Here is a 24,386-nt window from a genome sequence, read left to right as displayed (position 1 = left end):
ATGATTTCAAAATCCCTTATTTTAGCCTGTGCTGAAACTATTATTTTTCTTTCACTCCTAAGTGACGTTGTTTGGTGAATAAAACTTACGAATTTAAGTATTCTTTTTCGAATGAATTTTATATTTAATTCAACGTGCTGCTATCATTATATATTCATTGCAGCGCTGTATATCCCTTGTGGGTTTAGCGCTGAATTATGATTATAATAATTTATAGTCATTGAATTACATGAGTATTGTAGGCTTTCCTTCGAAGCTCCCCTGTAGTTTTTTTTTAATGGGATTGAAAAAGTGCATCCAAAATTGAATATATACTTGAAGGCTTTTCCACGCGTTGTTTTGGATATTCTTTTTCAACTAAGTTTGACAAAAAAAAAAATGCTACATTGAGGAGCTTTGGAAGAGAAGTTACTGTATTATCCTTATAGGTTCAGCGATTAGTTTTTTTTGTAATAATAATTACTGTATTACATTCAATTCACTCGTCAATAAACTTAAATTTTAGCGCGAAAAATATGTCCCGCCCTTATTTCGCGCCACCAACCACCTGTTGGACCCCAGAGGACCAGACACCTTGACGTCATCATTCAGGCTCCACCCACACTAGTCCTTCCAGAAATTAAGTGCCGAGTCACTTATTAATTTACTGAATATTGAATCCAAATTCTCGGGCCGTTGCCTTTACCAATGATACAAAGATGTCTCCAGCTTCACTAAGGGCACGTGTCACCTTCAGAAAATCTAGTATTGAGCAGTTAGGAGAGCAACCTTGGCGGATGAATACATTACGTCATGAGCCAGCTGTTCTTGTTGTGGGGATGGTTGGTGGGACGCAGCTCCTCTGTTCTAAAAATAGACGCTGTATTTACGGTAAGTGAACAATTCGAGAGTGACTTCCACAGCAGAGAGGTGCACACGTCTCTGCGGCATGGAAATTGTTTATTTCTGCAGGTGTTGACCTGCTCTGTGTGTTGCAAATGAGTGTATTTGAAGCGGGAAGTCCCGAGATGTGCCTGGAAATATTTTTGCCGTATAATTTTATAAGTTTAATATGAATAATTGTGGATGAGGTAACTTTCAGAGTTATGACTAGGCATATTGGGCTTCATGATAGATACTAAAATTCCGGTCATGACATAGGTAGAAGAAACCAGAATATGTACTTGTTGTCTTGCCTGGCACTGTATACTTGGCTTTAGGTGGCACCTCACGTTGGCACTAACATAAAACGCCGTTGACGCCCGAAATGTCTTGGATAAGACTAGATGAACCACTTCTTGCAGATAATTTATAAAATAAAGTGTCCTGCTTGTATGATTGTAATATGAATGTTTTTTCCTCGTGATTTTTTTTTAATGTTATAATAACAAAATGGGAGCATTATGTGTTATGCCATTAACTAAATCGTAGGTGAATCTAAATAGTATAATTTGAAAAATGCAGTATGACATCACAACTATGTACAGATGCGGGTCCATTTGAAGTTAATAATGTACAAAGTGAAAGAACGGCGGTAGTTTTGAAATTATAAGCAGTGAAATAATGGCATTAATGGGAAGTGTTTTGTATTTCATATTTATGTCTACGCTGATTTATAATTTCTGCGCAAAACAGGTTTAGTGCTGATTATTAAATTAGGTTTCAGTTTAAGTATTTTCTTCAAGCGTGTCAGTGTAGTGCAATAAATACTGTAGACTATAGAGTTTCTCTACCGGTGACGTGCAGCGCTAAACCACAAGGCCTATAAGTCCTTGTGGTTTAGCGCTTCTTTTTTATTATAATAATAATCTGTACCGGTGACAGACTTTGAGTGTTATAATTCGCCTGCTGTATGACCCTTGTCAGTTTAGCGCTTTCTGTGATTATAATAATAAATTAATAATAAATAATAATTTATACTTCGCCCGGCCTGAGGCCACATGACCGTGATGAGCACAGAATGCAAGAACTTTAACAATTTCAATTTAATGACTTCTATATCTTTGATTTCTTTTGGTAAACGCTAGAGAGAACTTATTGCCCTCTGATGTTGAATGGTCTGTGGAACCCCTCCCTTCAAGGTTGTGCCTTGATTCTGATTCAAGAAATTTGAGCTTTCTCTTCCTCGGATCAAACCTGGTTTCCCCCTACCTCCCAATTCCCTGGCGCTGTATGGTTCATATGGATATAGCGCTTTCTCTTCAGTATGAAAATAGCATCCCTGCTTTTCGTTGGATTTATTCTACACTTCGTCCCACGGCCCTCAAGTTATTTGTGTAAAGACCTTTCATAAAAGTATGAGATCTCATACCTCCATCCTATAGTTCTTCGAGAGAACTTTGTAGTTTAAATGTTTTACTGGTTATTTGCGGCAGTTTAAGTTATCTCAGTATTTTCAAATTCTGATAGCTCACCTGCTAGGAAAATATATAATCATAGAACATATTCTAAATGAGAGCACAAATGTTTTGAAGACTACCATCATTATTTAGAGTATCTCATTGTCTTGGTTCTCATGATGATCTAAACCAACCTTCCCCTTAAGGGAGGTAGGTGCCTTGATGCCGATGAGGGGCTCTTAATCCAGGGAATAAAATATGCTCGCTCTTGCCTTGGATCGAACTCGATTACCTCTCATTCCCGAGATGCTATATGATCCCAGTTGGTTTAATTAACGTTTTCCCCTCTAATAATAATACGAACCTACGGGGTTTAGCGCATCCCAGTAATAATAATGATAATCGAATCGTCGTTTTTTTCTGATCCAGTATTCTTCGTCGAAGTGTTACCTATTCGTAATGTTATATAATAAGATTGACCTTATTTTGCATCCTCATTTCAGTTTTCTTCGAATTTGTTTTCCGTCGCCCAATTTAAGACTTAATATCAGTATAATTTTTATTTTCTTCTCAGGGTCCCTCTCAAGGTACTTTGATGCCAGTGAGTGACTCTTATTCCAAGGAAGTGAATATATCCTTCCCTTCCTTGGATCATAATCTGACAGCTTCCCATTCTCTGCACTATGACCCCTACGGGTTTAGCACTTCCCATGATCATAATCTATCCAGGCCACTTTAATGTTTATACTGGTACCATTCGTAGATGAGATGAGGTTGTGATTAGTCCTTTTGTCTGTTAATTGAGTTTGACCCCGCAAGGGTCAAACTCAATAGACAAAAGCTGGTAAAAGGCACTTGATCCTAGGAAGCGGGGGCTATCTTCTTTATCAAACCTATTTGCTACCCATTTCCCAAGGTCTTTATCAATCATATGGGTTTAGCATTTCTCTTTAATAATAATAGAGTATGAAAGTGTTTGAGTGAAGGAAGAAGAACCATGCCTTGTGCTGACCGTTGAAAGTCTTATAAATTATTTTGTTTTTCTTTGTTTACCATTTGTTTGCAAGCTGTCGTTTCTCTGCCTCAGCTTGTACCTTTTCGACTTAAAATAATCAGTATAAGTATCTTTGCAAAATCAGTGCACACATCTGTATTTGCATTTTTCTTTTAACCATTTCGTGATTTTCTCAAATATTTTACTTCACCCCCCCCCTCGCTCTAAAGTCACATTGATTTGGAGCGTGAAGTTCATGCTGGATATATCAATGAAAAGGTCACCTGATACTGGTGAAAGCTATTAATCCAAGGAATTAGAGATTCCCTCATACTTGGATGAAACCTAATTACTTCCTATTCCCCATAATTATATGCACGCTTGCACGTGATATATCTAATTCTAGTGGCTTTCTTTTATGCCTAATAATGTTTTATTACATGTAAACTACATTATCTCTGTAGAGCATAATTAGAAATGCAAATTTGAATGTGGATAGTATTTTAATGGCTAAGGGATTCTTCGGCCTCCATTATTTTTACTTTAAAATCAGCCGTAGCTACATTTATTATCGCTGTATAGCCCTTGTGGCTTAGCGCTTCTTTTTGATTTTAATAATAATACATTTATTATCATTATTATATTCTCGAGTTATTATTTTAAGCAAGTTATCATTTTTGGGTTTAGGATGTGTTGATTCAAATTTGATAATTTACCAATACAGTTAATAAACTTTAAATTGTAGGTTTCTATGTGATAACCGAAAAATGCATCTTCTGGTCGGCTTCAGACTTTAGATGCTGATGTGTTTTCCTTAAAGGAAGTTTTGCCTTGAGTCTGAGTTGTGTACTTTGTAAGGTTTAATTTGCCAGTTACACTAAACAGATTGGTTTCTATGCAATAACAGGAGAATGCCTCTTCTAATCGGCTGTTGTATCTTAGAGAAAGGTTTGTATTATTTTTGGTCTGTATATTAGCCATTTTTGTTATAGAAACAAGTTTAAATACTAGTTTCCATGCAATAATTTGTGAATACCTCGTCCAGTCGCCTTCAAAACTTCAACGCAGGTAACATGAGAATGTAACCTCTGAGCGGTTTCAAACTTAAGTGTTGCTGTACTTTGGGATATTGACCTTTGCGAGATAACTAGGAAATGTCTCTTCTGATTGGCTTCAAACTTTCAGAGTGTTTCTTAGTAGAAAATTAGAATTAGTTTTGGACTCGGTAGGTACCAATTTGCCAATTTGCCCGGATCAGCCGGGCTGTGGCTCGTATGTTGGTTTGCGTGCAGCCAGCAGCAACAGCCTGGTTGATCAGGCTCTGATCCACCAGGAGGCCTGGTCTCAGACCGGGCCGCGGGGGCGTTGACCCCCGGAACTCTCTCCAGGTAAACTCCAGGTAATTACTTTCCTTGCGATTACTTGTGATTCGCCTCAACTCTTCCACGCTGATATTGAACTGCATTAAGTACTGATGCCATAGTCAGTAATATTCATTTTCTATACATTGAAATAAAGGGGCCTGGGCTTATTGGGATACGGGGATACCTTTCTCAGATTGCAGAGACCGAAAAACTTCGTTTTCTCATTCTGTTGCGTAAACCTGTCACCATGCTACAGCGACTTGTGTCTTGAAAACTAGAAAAAAAAGTCAAATTTATTTTGATATTTTCTAACTTCAAATAGTCATATCAGGCCTTCCTTGTTAAGCGATAAAGAAGTAAAATATATAGGTCAAAATGAAGGGAGTCTGACACTTCTGGGAGTTCACTTACAAAGGAAATGTCGGGTTTGAGGAAAATCAGGAGGTAGGAGCATGAAAGGATGTTTAAAGGAAGATCTTTCCTGTTGCCCTCTCATTCTATCGGGGAGCGCCGGCTTCTCTCTACAGGTAAGGACCAGGTAGAAATTAATATAACTCTTGGGTGACGAAAATAGGTTCTCCACGTACAACAAGGCAGAAGTGTGTGTGTATATATATATATATATATATATATATATATATATATATATATATATATATATATATATATATATATATATATATATATATATATATATATATATATATAATCATATGAGGACATACTGTATATGACAAGTATTAATAATAAACACGTTTTTATGAGATTAAGAAGAGAATTTAATTTGCTAAATAACAGGCAGTAACACAGTTGAGCACATCAGCTCTGTGATCGGAGATATAATGTCCATAATCCAGTGAGACTAACGCGACGGTAACATAAGGGTGTTGCTGCCTTGGAATATTTATCGGGACCTTGTTTTAGCTTACACACTTTGGCACATGTTAGTTTTTATTGGTTACGCATTAATACCTGTTAAACGCTATAATGTGGAAAAGACACTTAGTTCAGGACATTTACTAAAGGAAACGCTTCGCCACCAGTGGCTTTTTCAGTCCTAATTTGGACTGAAGACGCTATTTGTGGCGAAACATTTACTTTAATAAATGTCTTGAACTGTAAGTAAGTTTATTCAGGTATACACAAATACAGTTATATAGATTGTCATACATAGCAGCATATGTGTAGAGAACCTAGGATAATCCAAAAAAGTCAGACTGACTTATTTCCATTAGGGTCCTTTTACCGTATTATTATAATATAAAGGTTATATTTTCTTATTATTCTATAATGAAGATAACATCTTGTTATCATACTAAGAAGACTATCTACTGCACGAGGGTCATTAAGACTATATACAATACGAGGGTCATTACTAGGAATAAGGTAAAATTTCTCTCCCTTTCTGTAGCTACATTCATCAGACACCTTTTGGCACTCTTCTTGAACTGGTTCATGCTATGACTGGCTGTCACAAAAGGTGTTTGAAGCCTGGCCACTGACTGTGGGTACTACATAGTTGTGTTCTCTCCCCCTAGTACTATGATTGCTTTGGTTCCCAACCTTGACAAAACTGACAGCAAGATATTTTGGACACTGTTTGTGAGCAATTTTATAAACATGATTTAGCTTCACTTGTTTTACTCTGTCTTCAACATTCAGTATATCCAACTGCTGTAATTCGTTCTGGCCTACATGATCTCTTGGACCCAGGCCCAGGATGAATCTTACAATTTTGTTCTGGGTAATTTGCAGCCTATCTTTCATTTTTTTGTCAAGGCAGAGTATCATGAAGAGCAAGCGTAATCCACATGACACTGTATGAGGGCTAGACATAGGGTCCTGCGAGCCTCAGTAGGTAGACACTGTGCTTGTCTATAGAGGAACTTCAATCTGGCATTCGCTTTCTTTACTACACTGTTCCCTATCAATTCTCTTGACATGCATGGGTCAAAGGGGATTCCCAGATAATTTACTGATGAAACCAAAGTGATGGGCTCCCCATTACACTGGACATTAAAATTATTTACTCTTCTCAGTTTATGTTTCGTGCCAAAGAGAATGGCTTCAGTTTTCTCGAGGTGTAATGATAGTTTGTTGTCTACTAACCATTTGCTGCAGGACTCCAGTTCCAGTGTTAATACATTAGATATACCTTGTGGGTCTTTACCTGACACTAACAGAGCACTGTCATCTGCATATAGCAGGAGTTTGCACTTGACACTGATAGGCATGTCATTGATATACAATAAGAATAATAAGGGATCCAGAATACTACCTTGGGGAACTCCACATGCTATCGGCAGGGGTTCTGATTCCGTTTTGTTGATTTTGACAATTTGTCTCCTGTTGCTAAGGTAGGACTTAAACCAGTCTACAGAACCTATACCGATAGCTTGAAGTTTCTTACATAATATATTGTGGTTGACAGTATCGAAGGCCTTTTGCAGGTCTAAGGTTACCATACCTATGAGGTTCCCCTTTGACATTTCAGTTCTCAGGTATTCCATCAGATTAAGGAGGTGTCGGTTGAGTACGATCTTCTAAAGCCCGATTGATAGCTATGGAAAATGTTGTTGTCATTAAGGTACTTAACTACTTGACAGTACACAGCCCTCTTTAGAATTTTGGATATTATACTGAGTATACTAACAGGCCTATAGTTGCTTACATCAGACCTACTATTTTTCTTGAAGATAGGAGTAACTCTGGCCTCCTTAAACCCCTCCGGTACGGTATTAGTGGTGATTGACAGATTTATTATGTGAGCAATAGGGATTGACAATTCAGAAGCACCATCTTTTAGGAACTTAGACGGGATGTTATCCGGGCCAGTGCTCTTAGTTGGGTTTAACCTGCTTAGTTCTTTTTGAAGTAAGTCATGAGATACACTTACTAGTTGACAACTGTTTGGGGTTACCCCTTTATTGGTATAGTATGTTTGAAACTTATCAGAGTCTGTGTTAAAGGTATTTGATGCAGCTGGTAGTTTACTTACTAGTGTTGATGCAACAGATGTGTAGTAGGAATTAAAACAATTTGCCACCTTAGATGTTTCGTGGCATACCTCGTTATCGATAGTGAGTACTATGTGACCTGTCTACTGGTTTATGGCTAAACCCCAACTGTTTTAGTTGTTTCCAGAGCTTTCTAGGGTTATGCTTATACTCTTCAATTTTTGAGCAATAGTGCTTTGCCTTTGCTCCTTTTATAAGTCTCTGCACCTCACCCTTTGGAATTCATTTAGTGCTGCAATATCCTGTCTGTTTGCTTTAAATCTTTTTAGCAGCTGGTCTCTGAATTTCATATTATCTAATATCTCAGTAGTCATCCAGGGTTCAGTTCTTAGTTTAATCGTAACCTCTTTGACTGGTGCAATATTATCAAGGATGGCAGTGAACATTGTTTTGAATTTTTCCCAGGCATCGTTTACGTCCGTGCAACTTGTTATCTCTGTCCAGTCACAATTGTGTAGCCTATTTACCAGTGTTTCTTTACTGTAGTTTCTAGTTGACCTCATTTTTGTCCTGTGTAGGCCTATCCTATCCCTAGTGATTTTCCTGGTGCAGTAAATGATGAAATGATCACTAAGGCCTGTGTTAATGACGCCTGACTGACTAATGTTCTCAGAGCGGTTAGAAGTATGTGGTCAATTAGGCTGGCTGAGAACTGGGTGATCCGGGTTGGTGTATTAATTAGTATTAATTGTACGTAGTGTCTTTTTCCACATCTTTAAGGTATCACCATACTATTTATTTATATACGCTGTAATGTCTTGAGAAACCTGCTATCTCTTAAACTAGGGGCACCACCAGAGCTAAAACTTGTATTAGTTAGCTTAATATGTTTATTATGCACCCCATACCCATCCTGTGGGCGGTAGTCAAAAGATTACAGAGGTACATAATTGGTCCAGGGACTGTACTCCAAAGTTTTGAAAGCTGACTTCGCAACTTTACGAAACGGCAAGAGATAAGGATGTTAAAATTGGTGGATAAGAGCCGTCCAGCAGGCAGGAACAGCCTTTGTATCATCCAATTATAAGGAACGTTTTCCTGTAATACAAGAGAGAAATGACATTTTCCAGTCATCCGACAGACAGGAACGACGTTTTCTTGTCATCCAAGAGACAGAAACGACGTTCCCTGTCAACCATTAGGCAGGAATGTTATCCTGTTTTCCTGTTATACGACAGACAGGAACGACGTTTTCCTGTCATCCAGCAGACAAACGATACTTTTCTATAATCCAATAGACAGGAAATCGTTTTCCAATCATCCAACACACCAAAAGTGTAGGAGTATAATCTAGCAGGAAGGAGCATCAAAATGACACAATCGGGCACTGGACTCCTCACGGCCCCATCTCTTCATTGGCAGCTGCTAGGTGCGTTCTCCTGGCTTCGAGAGCCCCATCGTGCTCCTTAGAAATCTATGGATCCCGCCTCTACCACTCCACTGTGTAGGCCGTTGCACTTCCTGCCTACTCTACTGCTGAAGAAATACCTCCTAACATCCTTGTGACTCATCTGTGTTTATAGCTGCGCCCTCGTCTTACTGTTTCCCACCTTTCGAACAATCTGTTCCAGTCACCCTATCAGTTCCTCTCAGTATTTTGTACGTCGTTATCATATCTCAAGTTCTGTTCTTTGTCATCAGGGGTAGCTACCTCCCCTAACTTTCCTCATAGTTCATATAACTGTGTGTGTGTAGAGCCCAGCAGTATGTGCTTACCCTCGGCAAAGGATGAAGATCTAGGTTGTTTGCCTTGTGCTCCACTCAACGGAGTTTCCTTGTTACTGGGGAAGGGCTTTTGATCCAAGGAATTGGATCTACCCTCTCTTTACCCTTCCTGAATGTTTCCTATTCTCCTAGGCACTGTATGACCCATGTAGGTTTAGCGCTCCCCATGAATGTAATAAGTCTGTCTCGTAACATCACCGCATTCTGTTCACATTTAATTATTAATGTGGGAGCAATTATTGTTTGTTACCCTTTCCAGCTATGGTGGTCGGGGGCGTCATAAATATATATATATATATATATATATATATATATATATATATATATATATATATATATATATATATATATATATATATATTTTTTATTATCACACCGGCCGATTCCCATGGCCCGAAAAAGAAAAACTTTCACCATCATTCACTCCATCACTGTATGTATGTATGTATGTATATATATTTTCTCCTCGCTGCAACATTCATCACCCACGCTTCACACCCATATAAGAGCGTTGGTAAAACTATACTCTCATACATTCCCCTCTTTGCCTCCAAGGACAAAGTTCTTTGTCTCCACAGACTCCTAAGTGCACCACTCACTCTTTTTCCCTCATCAATTCTATGATTCACCTCATCTTTCATAGACCCATCCGCTGACACGTCCACTCCCAAATATCTGAATACGTTCACCTCCTCCATACTCTCTCCCTCCAATCTGATATTCAATCTTTCATCACCTAATCTTTTTGTTATCCTCATAACCTTACTCTTTCCTGTATTCACCTTTAATTTTCTTCTTTTGCACACCCTACCAAATTCATCCACCAATCTCTGCAACAACACGTCGGCAGTCTCCCACTGATAAAGGGTGACCCAAAAAAGAAATACTTTCGCCATCATTCACATAATCAGTCTTTGCAGAGGTGTCTAATATATATATATATATATATATATATATATATATATATATATATATATATATATATATATATATATATATATATATATATATATATATAAAATTGAGACATGTGCAACATCTGGGTATCTTTATTGTAGACGTTTTGCCATCCAGTGGCTGTCAATACAGATTCTAGGACATAATTTGAAGACAGTAGAACTATATACAAAAAATGAAGTAATCAGTCCCTCAGCCTTGGAGTTGGTGTGAAGAGCACTGTAGTCGTGAAGATTCTAGAGCATCGAATCGAAGAAGACGAGAGCTGTCGTGAGATGGGAAGGAAGACGGACAAGGAAGGATGGAAATAACTGGAAAAAGATGGGAAGGAGGGGAAGAGGAGGAATCAAGGCAAGTGGCCCAACCACTTTGGGACATGTGGTACCGAAGTACTGAAGACGTAGATGGAGAGGCTTGAATGATGTCGGTACTTGGCTCACTAGGAGAGGATGGCGAAGGCGGCAGCAGGAGCTGGGAGTGTCTGAAGGCAGCAAGCAGGTTGAGTTGTATTGGTGGTGGTCAGTTTGAGGTGAGTTAAGCTACTGTCCCATTAGAAAGAGTCTGGAACTTCGGTATTGGCATGTGCCTGATTCTAAATTTGCGGCCTTGGTCGGTCTCTGGAGCATTAAGGAGATTGATGAGTTCTCTAAGGAAGAGAAAACGTGATGGACTAACGACGTATTTGACTTCGTCGCTCTGGAGGAGGGGGATCAATGTCTGTGCATCCATTTCTTTAGGATAATCAGGAGTAGTGTAGAGAGAGTCCACGTATCGTATTATATTGTTTCATCCTTAGAGTGAGAGGCAAGTGAAGTCGTTGATTGGTCAGTTTTGTTGTTGGTGGAAGACGAGGATGCTGCTCGTGTCTTGATAGATGTAGTGGCTGGCGTTGGTGGCGTCTTCTCATTGGTGGAGGAAGGTGGAGGCTTGCGAGGCTGTGAGGGCTCTGATTGGTTCTTGGCAGTGGCGGTGGCTGGAAGAGGTGGTGGTCTCTCATTGGTGGATTGCGAAGTAGAGCAGGTGGCTTCTGCAGAAATCAAATCTTGCAAGTCATATGGTGCCTCGACACAGACGATTTTTTGGGATAATCTTCAAAACATCAGCTGAAGCAGGACTAACTGGAAAGCTGAATGATGGCGGATTGTTGAGAGCAAGAATATCATTCATAGTTGTATTAAAACAACCAGGGTTAGCTGCATTTTGCATGTGTGCATACATCAGGAGGATAACAATGAACTCAGGAGGATTTGGACAAATCAGTGTCTTGGTCTGAAAAATGGCAGATGAAGTTCAGTGTCGATAAGTGTAAGGTACTAGCCCTTGGTAATGAAAATAACCCTCGAAGCTATAATCTAGGTGAAGTAGAGCTTGATCATACAGAATGTGAAAAGGACTTGGGAGTCATGGTGAGCAGAAATCTAAAGCCAAGACAGCAGTGCCTGAGTGTGCGCAACAAGGCCAACAGAATACTTGGATTTATCTCAAGAAGTTGGTTTAGAAAGACACGTAAGCAAACACTATGACATATTTATTAGAAAACGTTTCGGTTCTGGGACCTTGATCACTTCTAACATACAGAGGTAGAAGGGCATTATATATATAGGCGGAGAGTGAGGTGTGACGCACGTGACCTGAGGAATGTCATAAGAACATAAGAATGGAGGAACACTGTAGAAGGCCTACTGGCCCATGCGAGGCAGGTCCTTATCAAAACAACCTCAGCCTATGATTAGGACGGGTAGACGATGAAATCATGTGACTCCTGTGTTGTTGGGTTGGTGGTGCTTAAGTATCATGTATGCCAATGCTTTTGAAATTTTGTAGTTTCCAGTGTTGCGTTCTATAGTGTCGGTGACGGCGATTAGTGAGGCTTCTAGGCACCGTCGGCGTCTGAGGTCTGGTTCGGTGAGAACGAGTTGTGCCTCATTCCAGTTCATCAAATGTCCCGTGGAGTCTCTGTGGAGGACACAGGCGTACCTTACATCGTCTCTGTTAGAGGCATTTCGATGCTCATTCAAGCGGACTGCAAGATCTCTGCCTGTCTCGCCTACATATTTCTTGGGACAGAACCCACAGGGGATAGTGTAGACGCCTGCTGTAGAAGTTAGAGGTGTAGGGCTGCGTTTCGTAGTGAGGTCTTTGATAGATGATGTGTTTATGGTGGAAACGTTGATGTTACTCATAGCAAGTGCCCGGCGAGTATTCGTGGCAACATCACCACATGGGAGTACTATGAACTGCTTAGGGGGCTGTTCCATGGGCGGTTTGTTGAGAATAGCTTGTGCCTTAAGTCTGCAATCTCGGATGAAGAAAGATGGGAACTGAAGACGTGTAAAGGCTTGTGTTATGTAAGTGCATTCTTCTTCTAGAAAACAAGGGCTGGAGATGCGAAGAGCTCTCAAGAAGAAGCCAATGAGGACTTCTCTCTTAGTGCGGGTGTCTTGGTGTGAATAAAAGTGTATAAGATCGTCCTTGTTGGTAGGTTTTCTATACACTTTGAAGAGAAGTTTGTCACTGTTGGGAGATCTGCACAGTAGAACGTCGAGGAAAGGAAGTTTGCCATCATTTTCGAGTTCAAGTGTAAACTTTATTGATGGTTCAACTGCATTGATCTTGTTGAGAAGGGCCTGGATATTGAGACGTCTCGGATAGAAAACCAGTGTATCATCAACGTATCTTAGCCAGGTAACGGTGTTGGGAATGAGGGTGCTGAATTTCTCTGTCTCCAGGTTTTCCATGAAGAGGTTGGCAAGCACAGCACTGAGCGGGCTGCTCATTGCCATCCCAAAGCACTGTTTGTAACAGTTGTCCTGATACTTGAAGAAGTTGAAATTAACACAAAGTTCCACTAGATTGATGAAGTCTAGAAGAGGTAAAGGGAGGTCGTGGTTTTCAGTGAGCCTCTGTCTCAGAATGTTGATTGCAGCGTCAGTAGGAACGTTGGTGAAGAGGGCTGTGACATCGAAGGTAATTTATAATCTTACAAATTATATTTCTTGACAGCCCGTTGTGAGATGGTTTCGACAGCTTCTAGACCTCGTCTGCAGGGGCGGTTGTGCAGGCGATGAGTTGTCCTTAAGTTAAGTTTTCACTGTTTAAACTTAGCTGGTAATGCCATTTATCAACAGTAGAGGTTCCCCTCCCCAACGGAGATCGTAGGGAGACTGAACAAGTAAGGAGAGCTGCTATGACCTGCCGAGGCGAGAGCCAGAAGTAGAATCCCGTGTGTGTCAGTGTCTGTGTATATCTTCTGGAGCACTAGGCAAGGAGGCTGGCGCTTATATACTAACGTCCGGTGGAATGGGGCGGGTAGTAGACGAGGGCATAGTCACTGGTAGGCGGGATTTTCCAATGGAAGTAGGTCATACCCAAAGGGATGGGTAAGGTGTAGTAGCCATGAAGGTCATGTAGATGTCTTCTGAACCAAGATTCCATGATGTTGCAGTGTCTGACAAGTTGTACAAGAATAGTGTACAATACAGACAAGATGAAAACTGAGACACATGTGTCTCAGTTTTCATCTTGTCGGTATTGTATGCCATTCTTGTACACACACACACACACACACACACACACATATATATGTATATACATATACAAAGAAAGATAGCAGTCAGCAGGATTCGAAACTACTACTGGGGACGCTCAAGATTCCCAGGCAGCGCTCTAGTAGTAGTTTCGAATCCTGCTGACTGCGATCTTTCTTTGTACATACCCGCTTGTTTCTGCGTGGTGCATTGACATATATATATATGTCGTGCCGAATAGGCAGAACTTGCGATCTTGGCTTAAATAGCAACGCTGATCTTGCCATATAGGACAAGCGAAAATTTGTGTAAGCAATAATTTCGCCAAAATCATTCTGAATCTAACGAAAAAATGTATTTCACTGTGTTTGTTTAGTATTAAATTGTTGTAAACAAATCTAAAATATATTTAGTTGGGTTAGGCTAAAATAAATTGTTCTTGTTATAATAAGGTTAGGTAAGTTTTCTAAGATTCTTTTGGTGCAAAATTATAAATTTTTACATCAACATTAATGAAAAAATATATCTTTAAACGTATAAGAGAAAATTTCAGAAAGGACTTAATTTTAAATGAGTTCTTGCTAACTGACCAGTTTTACATATTCGGCACGATATATATATATATATATATATATATATATATATATATATATATATATATATATATATATATATATATATATATATATATATATATATATATATATATATATATATATATATATATAATTATATATATATATATATATATATATATATATATATATATATATATATATATATATATATATATATATATATATATATATATATATCCCCCATCCTTTTCTTTTGTCCGGATTATAAATGTTTATTGCGGCTCTCCTCTGGAAAGGCGTTGGTTCAGTCCTTGGAAGGAAGATCAAGAATCTATAGTTTCACAGTTATATACTACACACGAGATATAGTATTAATTAATAAATAGCTGATGACAGTAGAGCGAATGCCAGCGTCTTAATTAAGATAGACGAGCCAAGGTCTGGTCTTAGACCGGGCTGGGGGGGCGTTGACCCCTGAAACCCTCTCCAGGTAAACTCCAGGTAAGGTGGAGGCTACAGCACCAGCCTGTTGAGAAATAAACGAGGAAAATAGGCTGCATAATGGAACGGCGCCGAGAAATGCATGTTGAGAGCATTTTTTTTTTTTTGTATATTAATGCAGATACAAAGATTAGTGGCTATCGATATTTGGTGGATTTGGGAAAATAATAAAGAGTTGAATAACCCATACGGGGTTAGTGCTTACCAGGAATATACTAATAATAAAAGGAACTAATACATTATTATATATATGTTTATATAAAGGTGGGTGGAGCACTGAGGAATCTGTCGAGACAACGTTATCCACGGAAGCAAAAAAGAAATGTGCGAGACTGTTGTGGTACCGACACTCCTATATGAGTATGAAGCATAGGTGGTGAATGTTGCAACAAGGAGAAGGCTGTAAGCAGTGGAGATGTCTGAAAGCAATATGAAGTGTGAACATAATGCAGAGAATCCGTAGCTTGGAGATTAAGAGGAGGTGCGGGGTTTCCCAGAGGATTAAAAAGAGGGCAGAGGATGGTTTAAGTGGTGTGCATATTTAGAGAGGCTGGAACAAAATGGAATTACTTGGAGGGCATATAAATCTTTAGCGGAAGGAAGGCGGGATACAGGTCGTCCTAAGAAAGGTTGGAGGGAGGGGGTAAAGGAGGTTTTGTGTGCGAGGGGCTTGGACTTCTAGCAAGCTTGCGTGAGCATGTAGATAGGAGTGGAGACGAATGTTTTTTATGATATATATATCTATATATTATATATATATATATATATATATATATATATATATATATATATATATATATATATATATACACACACACACACACACACACACACACACACACACACACACACACACACACACACACACACACTAAGTTGTTAAAGCAAGTGCTCCGTTGGTACTAAAAATTAAGAGCGGCTTCACGTTATGTTCATGCTGTATAATAAATGGTGTGAAGAGAGTAAGAAGTGACTTTCTACACACCAGCAGTTTGTGTATCACAGATAACAGTGTATACCAGTCAACTATGTGTACTAGGCAGACAATAATGTGTACTAGGAGGACATCAGTGTGTGTACTAGGCAGACAACAATGTGTACTAGGCAGACAACAGTGTGTGTGTATCAGGCAGACAACAGTGTGTGTGTATCAGGCAGACAACAGTGTGTGTGTATCAGGCAGACAACAGTGTGTATACTAGGTAGACAAGTGTGTGTGTACTAGGTAGACAACAATGCGCAGTAGGCTGCTTTATTACAAGTTTCATTGTTTGATTCATCAATTTTTCGTTGACTTTTATTCATGGCATATAGTCTTAAACATTTTTTTTTTTTTTGCAAACTTAAATTGGATGTTAGGTTTTGAATTTCTCTTTTATTCTATAAAGTTTTCAACGTAAGTTTATCTCTGGCCTATCTGGGACTCTTTCAAGTTTTCATTTGTTTGTTTATGATATTGTTTCCATTTATTTTGTAATGATTTTTTCAATGTTGTTGAATCATTTTAACTTATTTTGTTCCACATTTTTAAAGAAATACTATTTTAATTTCATTATTATATATGTTGTCGAACTTTTCGTCCAGTATATTATTGTGAATTATTATTATGTGAGCAAATTGCCTACAGGAGGTTTACAGGGTATTACCTGAATTATTACCAGCAAGTAATTTGGGTGAGGTAAGTGGGACTTAGTCACAGCAGTTCGCCAAACTGCCACTCCCTCGAAGCCCACTCCTTACCACTCTCACAAAAAGCTAGGCCTGAGAATAAATTAATAATTACAATATTAAAACCAGCTCCTCTGGTAAACTCAAGTTGTGGCTTGCTGGGTACACAAAAGAAATTCGTATTACCACTTACCATTTAATTACTGTAGATGGATCACACCACAACACCTACTTAACACCTAGACCTTACACTGGCCAGCTAGAGATCTAAATGCAAGGACTGATGGTGCACTTCCCTGTGAGTAATGTTCGTATCCCTTATCTTCCTCTATACGCACGTAATTCTTGAGGTCCCACGCATTTCCTGTCCCAATTTTTTAGCAGGAGACATTAACATGGGTTCCTATTACAAATTCAGGCCGAAACCCTCGATTTGGCTCGGAAGACGCCGGATTATTAGCAGAATTTCCCACGACAACCAGTGTTCACAAATTACAAATGGCATCCTCTGCGGCGTCACTTCCCCGGCTGTTCTGCACCTCCCCTTCACTCGAAATTTCTCCAAGGGTCCAAATAGCATCACATTTTAATACTCAATTATTATATTCATTTATATGTTCTACATTCAGAAAATTATGTTAAATTCCACATTTATATTAATCCGTTTTAACATTTACATTAAATTTATCTGAAAGACTATTTTATCTGTTTTATTTGTTCCTTTTTACTTTTCCCTGTGATTCTTTGTATAGTCTCATTCAACACACCTAAAAATAATTATTTCTTAATTTCCTTTAATAGCTTGTGTATTTAATACTTCCTTTGCTTTCTGTGCGTATGGCTTCTCTGGTGGTCATTATTTTCCTGCTTCTCCTGCTTGAGTGTAGTTGCATAACTTTTGTTCATCTGTCATGCATGATTCTACCACCAGCCCCCTGTTTTTCGAAGTTTTCTTTATTCTTAGCACTTTTCTCGAGTTATTAGTGTGATTTGTTACATTTTGAGCTATCTTTTATTCATTTCGATTTGTTCTCAGTCTTTCATTACTTTATCTAACTGGTTTTTCAGTCATTATGCAACTCTCGTTACACCTGATTTATCGTAAGTCTCGTTGAAGTATTCGTTGATATAACCAAAGAAACACATTTGCATTATTATTGCCTTGTTCTAACTCTTGTTCTTTTGTTCATTTTTGAATTCCGTGCTGCCATCAACCTCGAATAATAATCCACCTGTTAGGTGGATTATTGATCTTTTATGTGATGTTTTATGAAATTATCATTTATAAACTGGGACACCACATTTTAGGCACGAAATATGTAAAACAGAAAGCTATGTATGAATCCCGCCTCTACCACTAAACTCCAGACTGTGCCACTTCCTGACAACTCTAAGGCTGAAGAAAAGCTTCCTAACATCCCTCTGACTCATCTGAGCTTTCAACTTCCAGTTGTGCCCATTTATTCCTATTTCCGGTCTCGGAAGCATTCTGTCCTTGCGCAAGTGTGTGTGTGTGTATATACTCGCCCATTTCTGGTTGCAGGGGTCGATTCACAGTGCCTGGTCCCTCCTCTTCGCTGGTCGTTATTATAAGGTCCACTCACTGCTCCGCGAGCTTTATCGTACCTCTTCTGTGTGTGTGTGTGTGTACTCACCTAGTTGTACTCACCTAGTTGAGGTTGCAGGGGTCGAGTCCAAGCTCCTGGCCCCGCCTCTTCACTGGTCGCTACTAGGTCACTCTCCCTGAACCGTGAGCTTTATCATACCTCTGCTTAAAGCTATGCATGGATCCTGCCTCCACTACATCGCTTCCCAAACTATTCCACTTCCTGACTACTCTGTGGATAAAGAAATACTTCCTAACATCCCTGTGATTCATCTGTGTCTTCAACTTCCAATTGCCTCCCCTTGTTGCTGTGTCCCATCTCTGGAACATTCTGTCTTTGTCTACCTTGTCAATTCCTCTCAGTATTTTGTATGTCGTTATCATGTCCCCCCTATCTCTCCTGTCCTCCAGTGTCGTCAGGTTGATTTCCCTTAACCTCTCCTCTTAGTTCTGGGACTAGTCTTGTTGGAAACCTTTGCACTTTCTCTAGTTTCTTTACGTGCTTGGCTAGGTGTGGGTTCCAAACTGGTGCCGCATACTCCAATATGGGCCTAACGTACACGGTGTACAGGGTCCTGAACGATTCCTTAGTAAGATGTCGGAATGCTGTTCTGAGGTTTGCTAGGCGCCCATATGCTGCAGCAGTTATTTGGTTGATGTGTGTGTCTGTGTGTGTATTTGTGCAGTTGTTCGTATGTACACGCTGGGGGCTCTAACACCTAATGAATAAATGAAACAGGCTGGAGGCGACGCACTTGCAACTGTGGCTATATAACCATTGATTTATAGTTTGTAGGCTTTCCTTGTTGCTTTGTGGTTAACACTGACCCAAGGCAATATCTGGAGTTTATATTTGTTGTCCTCCCGAGGCTGATTGTAGGATTTCCTTGTCATATATATAGTACTTATTGTTAGTACAAGGCTATGGTTGTAAGTGGTATGGTGATACTGACAAACTGTGGAAGAGGACACTTATGTACAGTTTAGGACATTTATTAAAGGAAACGTTCCGCCACGAGTGGTTTTATCAGCCTTAATACGGAATAAGCTGAAAACAGGTTAATATATAGTAGACAATACAGGTGATTTGAAGCAAAAGTGAGGTGAGGCAGGAGGTGCATCAAATTGCAGAAAAATATGTTGGACAAATATATTTTTAGTGTATATTTGTTGCCCATCTTTGGATGTGTATTGTATATTTGTGTTTTCGCTGCATGATGAGGTGCGTCTGTGTATCTTGTTTATGTTATTTTTTTTCCTCTGCAAAATCTGTGGCTCCTTGTGTTTGTTAGGTATTTCGAAGGGAGACCCTTAAGTGGTTGCCAGAATTTTTTTTCTTCCTCCAACCTTTTGTTTTTATTTCGCTCATAACACTTGAAAGTCTAATTCGATCTGCTTAAAATTTCCATCACTGGTATATGGTATCTAGGGCAAAATTCTAGAAATAATTGGCATGTACAAGTGACCTATGGCCATAGTTGTTGAACGCATTCCTAGCATCCTGGAACGGCTCCGACAACTTGCAAATCCCTTAGCAGTGTAACTTCAAACTTTCAAAAAAAGAAAAAAGTGACGCCTAATTCGACGAGCACTGGCTCGCCGTTTTATATGTAAAATAGTGTGAAATTTTTACTCCAGTTTAAATACGTTACAAATATTTGAATATTTCTTCTGAATGTATTCAATATTTAATGACTGATGCATCCTACGGTCAGGAGAGTATTCATTAAATGTAGTTTGTGTGCGGGCAAGTTTGTCAGTGTACTAAATTAGCTTATAAAACTTGGAAACGTTGGACTCTGTACGATAATGGGAGTATATTTCTTCTGATCAACTTCAGTGTCAACCCTCGTGTGTTTTCCGGAAAGCAAAGATTTCCTTTGATTATTGCAAATTTTCTTAAATAGTGATATTGATTTCCATTTAGTAACTAAAGAATGCCACGTCTTTTCGGCTTCAAAATCCTCTTCAAGGGGGGCTCCTTGGCGTGGTGAAGAGGCTCTTGGTCTGAGGAATTAGCCCTGTCAGTCTTCTTCCTCAGACCGAACCTAATTACCCCCCATTCTCCCCTCCCCTATTACATCCTCCCCTTTTTCCATTCCTCCTCCTCACCCCTCCCTTTTGCCCTTCCTCTTTTTGGCCTTTGGGATTTCTCCCACAGGTGCGCTAGTTCCTAGGTAGGGGAAAGGACACCGGGGTCCATCCCATTCCGTTGAGGTTCTTGGCGGTGGCGTAGTTTGCCGTGGAATCTGGATTGCCTGGGGATGTCCCGATCCCTCTCCGGTATCCCGGAGTAGCTTTGGGTGTCTTTCGGGCGACGGGTGTATCTCTGGAAGCCACCTTTCGGATTCCGGGGGTGGTGGCCGAAGGAGGTATGCTTTGTGGCGGATATCCGGCCGCCCTCTCTTTTGTCCACCGAGGTAGCTCGGCAGATGTGAGGTTGCTATCCCGGATTGCTGGTTTACTGGCATGAAGGGTAGGGTATGGCACGGGTTCCATGCTGCATCTGCGCTACTAGCGGTGTTGAGGTCCTCTTGGGCGCGGAGGGAGATTTCCGGCCCTTTCATTCCTCCTGGGAACTATTCCTCCCTGCTCCCCCCTTTTTTTATTCTTTTTTTTTTATTTTTATTTTCTTTTCTTTCTTTTTTTTTCTTAAAAACAAAAAGCAAAAGAGTAACCTAACCATGGCAGCCCTAGTCCATGAACCCACTACCCCCGGGCCCCTTCTTGATACCGCACCCCATTCTGACCCTGCCTTGTGTTTAGACCACTCTTCGGACACTCCTGATGCCCCTGTACCTCTTGCTGGTGCTGTTTCCTCACCCGCTTCAGGTACCCGGGCTTCGACTGACTCCTTCGATTTGTCTGAACTCCGCTCTCCTTTGACTATGCTTCCGGCTTCTCCCTCTACGGTACGGCAATTTTCGAATCGCCCGCCCATTTCACGCCAGACTAACTCCGGTCCTACTCTCCATGATGCTCCTTCGCTCAGTTTCGGACCACACAGTGGACTAAATTCTTTACTTTAAGACCGACTTCTTCTTCTGCCTACCTTTCTGACCATAGTATTGGCAAAGCGCTCCTGCGTCAGGTTGGCAGAGATATTTCATTTCATGCTCTCAAGAGCGGTACGCGCATTGTCACTGTCCAGAATGCTACCCAAGCTCATGATCTTTCTCTCCTTTCGAATATCGATACTACTCCTATCACTATTGAAAAACATCTTTCAATTCTTGTAGTGGTACTGTCATTCTGCCCCATACCATAGTCCAACAGAATTTCCAGTCATGTGGTAATGACATTTTTGAACAGCTGGAACTCCAGGATCTCCCAATCCTCAAAGTAGACACTTATGTCCTTCCTGCCCGGGGGCGGAGACGTTACCCTTGCAATGTGGCTCGTTTAACTTTTGACAGCCGAGAACTCCCGTCCTCTGTATATGTCGCGGGACATCGGTTACAAGTTCGAAAGGTGATACCTACACCGCAACAATGTAGAAATTGCTGGCGTTTTGGTCACCCAGCGAAATATTGCAGATCTATGGCCGAATGCCCAGTCTGTGGTGCCGATGACCATTCTAATACATCTTGCAGTCAACCTCCATCTTGCCTTAATTGTAATGAAGCTCACCCTTCGTACTCCCGCCGTTGCCAGGTCTACTTAAATGAATGTGAAATCCGTTGCCTCAAAGAGGCAGAAGGTCTCCCTTATGCTATGGCAGTTACTCATCTCTGCCTCCAAGGGAGACTACCCCGTGTTTCTTATTCTCGTGTTTCCAAACATCCCCCCACTTCTGGGGTCCCATCTTCTGCAACCTCCTCGGTTGTTACCCCTCCCATAGCCACTATGGCATCTAATCCTTTTGCTGTCCTTGGCTCTGACGTCCCGACTACAACTCAGTCTCTCACATCTTCACGTCCTTCCTCACAAGCCCCAGTATCGACAAGACCTTGTACGACACCTCATACCAATCGCCCCTCTACTCAGAAGTCCAAAAAATCCACATTGCTCAAATCTTCTTTGCCCCTTCCTTCCCTTCTTCCACCTCCACACTTTACCTTTCCAGTCTCTGTACCTAGTTCTTCCCCTCTCTCTGGCTCTATTACAAGTGTGGAGATTCACCCTCCTCCTCGTACTATGCCTTCCACCCCCGTCTCCTCCCAAGTTTCTCCCTCTTCTGCCACCTCCCAGGTTTCTGCCTCTTCTGTCCCCCCCCCCACACTTCATCTCCAGTCCCTTACACTCTTTCGTCCCCCTCTACTTTGGTACAGTCCATTACTGTCCCAATCTTTACTCGCCCTCCTCCTTCTATCTCCAATATGGTCTCCCATTCATCTTTGAATTCAGAAACACTTGAAGCCATTTCAGAATATATGGCAGAGACTAAACCTTCAATGGACACTGATTCACTTCCTGTTCCTTCTCTTCCCTCTCCTCCATCTTCACAACCCCATTCTTCGCAACGCTCCATTCCTTCGCTACTTGAACGTCTTCCAATGCCACCACACGTTGACTTTTCTAACCCCTCTAGTCCGTAGGTGCCTTTACCTACAGATTTCTGGTATTTTCTTCATCGCCAATCATGGCCTATTTACAGTGGAATATCCGCGGCCTCAGGGGTAATCGGGGTGAGCTTCAGATGTTGCTTTCCAGGTTTTCCCCTGTTGGTGCTTGCTTACAAGAACCAAAATTACACTCGGCTGTTTTCCAACCTATCTCAGGCTATAATTTATTGTATTCTTCGGATTCTTTCTCAGATGGGACCTTTAATGAAAGTGCCCTTCTTCTACGCAATGATATTCCGTACTGTCAACTATTTGTCCATACCTCGCTGCATTACACTGCAGCCCGTATCCACTTGAATAAGTGGTTTACAATACGTTCTTTATATATCTCTCCTTCTCGGGCATTTTCTATCCCAGACTTTGCCTTTCTTGTTTCATCCTTACCGCCATCACTTCTGTTACTTGGTGATTTTAATGCCCACCATTTCCTCTGGGGGTCTCATTGTGACTCACGTGGCATCCAGTTGGAGGCTTTTCTCGCCTCTCACCCCCTTCATGTTTTAAATACGGGTACTCCCACCCATTTTGATCCTCGTACTCATACTCTCTCTTGCATCGATCTATCAGTCTGCTCTTCCTCCACTGCACTAGACTTCACCTGGTTTGTTCTACCAGACTTACATGACAGCGATCATTTTCCGATCATTCTTACTTCTCCTTCCTATTCACCACCTTTCCGTAGCCCTCGCTGGCAATTTGATCGGGCAAATTGGGATCTTTACTCACACCTCACTGCCTTTAGTGAGGTTCCTTCTTCATCCTCCATTGATGAGCTCCTACACATTTTCTCGACGTCAGTTTCTACCGCAGCTTCTCATTCTATACCCCAAAACTCAGGCAGGCATTCTCAGAAGTGCATGCCTTGGTCGTCTCCTGCTTGTGCCCGTGCAGTACGTTTGAAACGTGCTGCATGGGGCAGGTACCGGTACAATAGAACCGCTGAGAGACTTGTTGATTTTAAGCAGAAGCGTGCGATCGCTCACCGTGTCATCCGTGAAGCTAAACGCACTTGTTGGCGAGACTATGTTTCCACCATCACCTCTGCTTCTTCTATGAGTGCAGTCTGGAAAAAAGTGAGGAAATTGAGTGGTAAATACTCTCCTGACCCGGCTCCTGTTCTACGGGTCGCTGGTGTTGATGTAGCAAACCCTCTCGACATTGCCATTGAACTTGGCACACATCTGGTCCGTATTTCCCGAGGGCTCCATCTATGCCCCTCGTTTCTTTCCTCAAAGTCTGCCAGAGAGTTAGTACCCTTGGACTTTTCTTCTCTCAGAGAAGAACAGTATAATGTGCCTTTTACACTTCAAGAACTGGAGGCAACGCTCTTAGCTTGCCGATCATTGGCAGCTGGGCCTAACGACATTCATATTCGTATGTTACAACATTTACATCGGTCAGCCCTTGTAGTCCTCTTACACCTCTTCAATCTTATTTGGGCACAAGGAGTTCTTCCCCAGCTGTGGAAATCTGCCATTGTTCTCCCTTTCCACAAACCGGGTACTACAGGACATGATGCCTCCCACTATCGCCCCATCGCTCTTACTAGTGCAGTTTGCAAAGTGA

The 24,386-nt window shown here is 40.8% G+C and overlaps 1 long non-coding RNA gene across 1 annotated transcript; it reads left to right on the top strand.

Annotated features, from left to right (window-relative positions):
• Positions 1-574: 574 nt before the first annotated feature.
• LOC138853421 (uncharacterized) lies at positions 575-17,348 on the top strand. The gene is made up of 2 exons (XR_011392608.1): positions 575-870; positions 17,068-17,348. It is a non-coding gene; the product is annotated as an uncharacterized lncRNA (long non-coding RNA).
• The last annotated feature ends 7,038 nt before the right edge of the window (positions 17,349-24,386 follow it).

This window comes from Cherax quadricarinatus, chromosome 30 (genome assembly GCF_038502225.1).
Source record: "Cherax quadricarinatus isolate ZL_2023a chromosome 30, ASM3850222v1, whole genome shotgun sequence".
Taxonomy (NCBI): Eukaryota; Metazoa; Arthropoda; class Malacostraca; order Decapoda; family Parastacidae; genus Cherax; species Cherax quadricarinatus.
This window is presented reverse-complemented; position numbering and strand designations above follow the sequence as displayed.